Below are 2467 nucleotides of genomic sequence, written 5' to 3' on the forward strand. Positions count from 1 at the left end.
TATTAGCACTTATGTACCATAGCATAGCTATGATAGAAAACGTGTACATCCTTCATCTTCTCTTCTTTTCTCATAAGCCCCATTTGTTTGATTATTTGTCTTTATGTTGCATTTGGTGCACATCCTTTGTCATCTGCAAAAATTGAGAGAAAAATGGAAAAATTAAAAAGTAGGAGAAGAAAGGCCCATATGACATATAAACCAACTTTTAAAAATTTAACATGATGTTTTCAGGATTCATCTAAAAATTTTTATCATCTACTACATACAGGCCCTATATTAAACACTTAGACATGTTCTTATTTAATTCTCAAAAATTATCTTCACAGTTGGTTTTATTAATCAAATTTTACTGGTGTAGGAATCATTACCTAGGGAAGATGGGAGACTTCTTCAGGCTCACACTAATAAAAGGTGGTTAATTTGACATTTGAACCCAAGTTTTTGACTCTAATTCCCATGTAATTTTCTCTTCTCCTAAACTACTCCTCCAATCAGCTGTTTGCCCAGTGGCTGGTATACGCCAAGTACATGGAATTATTCTCTTCTCAGAGATAAGTTTCCTTTTCCTCATTCTCATGGTCTGCACTTGAGAAGAAAATCTTGCTTAATTTCACCATGTGCTAAAGGCGCTGATGTCATTCAAAGAATCTGTTATTTTTATGTTAAGAAGAGCCTGCCATTCTTCTCTGACCTGGTTGGGCCTGGCCTACAGCAGAATGTTCTGGGAGCCTTAGGTAGTGGTCTTGTCACCTGTCTAGAATATCAGGAAACGCACAGAGATTAAGAGGTTGAATCATTAAGAAGCTGACTAGGGAATAAACAGAATCTGTCCACATATCCCCACAGTGGCTTTGATATCGATTCTGCATTTACTATGATGTCTGACACAATTATAGTGCCTTATAATTGCATTTTGAGGTATAAAGAAAGATGCCTTAAACCTAAACCTTTTATTAATCAAGATAACCAGCAGTATATGTTGTTTAAAAGCTAAGCTGGGTCTTATTTGCTAACACTCTGCTATCAAAAAGGAAGGTGAGTTATTGAATAATTTCATTTAATTCTTGAAAATTGCATGCAAAATACATTTTAATAAGAAACATGTAACAGAAGCATAAGCTCTGTTTAAACGGAGTCATTATTCATAAGTTTTTTGTATGTGTATTGATATAATTATTTGCTAAAAACTCATTATATGATAATGAACTTATCTTAAAGATACTATTAATATTATTGGCAACTCCTACACTTTGATTTTGTTTATTATAGGTGGGATCTTGTCCTAATTTTACCATATAACCTCCAAATCAATACTATTTTGATTTTTGTTCAACAACTTTTGCTTAACCTGAGCCACATCATGTCAAACAGGGACTTCCCTAGCAGTCCAGTGGTTAAGACCCCGCACTTCCACTGCAGGGGATATGGGTTTGATCCTGGTTGGGGAACTAAGATCCCTCAAGCCTCGCAGGGCAGCAAAAAATTGTTAAATACTATTATAGTAATTTTATTATTTGTTTAAAACTGCAAAACACCTAACCTTTAATCACAAAGACCACCACCACCACCAATCCCCATGCTTGGATTGTCAGCCTCGCCTTTGACGTAGTAGGCAGAAATATGAGACTGGGAATTGAAAGAATAAAGATCTAATCTAACAAATTGTGTCAATAATGCTTGAGACCTCAGGTGAGGTTTGAATATAGATTAGATAATCCTTAAAATCCTACAGAGGCAGTGTAGTGCACTGTTGAAGAGCACAGAGCTCAGAGATATCTGGCTTGAGTTCAAATCCCAGTTCCAACATTTACTAGCTGTGTGACCTTGGGCAGGTTGCTTAAGGCCTCTGGTTCCTCACCTATCAAATGGGAATAAAAACAACACCTACTTTATAAGGTTGACAAGTATAAGTGAGTTCATATGAGAAGGGCACCTAGAACTTGGCCTGGTACAAAAGATATATATTTGTACTTGCCATTGTTATCTAATTTGACTTAAATATTTAGAACTTTGTAAAATTCTGAGAAGCTCAAATATTCACTCAACATTTACACTTTGAGTCTCTAATTGCATGCCAGCTGCTACACTAGATTTGAGGGCTATATCCATGAACCAGACAAAGATTCCTGCCTTGAGTTTTTACTCATACCAATGTGCTATAATTATAGCCTCCCCAAAATTCCTGTTTATAAAAAAAGTTATTAGCTAGTTCAAGGTTTTGCTTTTTAGTCTTAGTTACTAATGTGTCTAGTTGTAGAAATTTGTTATGTCTCTAAACCCGATGATCTTTGCCTCACTTCATACCATTTTTAAGTCAAGTACAGTGTCTAACATATACCAAAGGTTTACTTGATATAATATTTCATATGTTATAAAAAATTATGTCTCATAACCTGCACTAAATATTTACATAGATTACAAGGTGCATCCCAATTTCAAAAAAGTTAAAATGTGAAAGAGAAAA

Source organism: Monodon monoceros, unplaced genomic scaffold (genome assembly GCF_005190385.1).
Source record: "Monodon monoceros isolate NGI ecotype Baffin Bay Population unplaced genomic scaffold, NGI_Narwhal_1 Super_Scaffold_5, whole genome shotgun sequence".
NCBI classification, from domain to species: Eukaryota; Metazoa; Chordata; class Mammalia; order Artiodactyla; family Monodontidae; genus Monodon; species Monodon monoceros.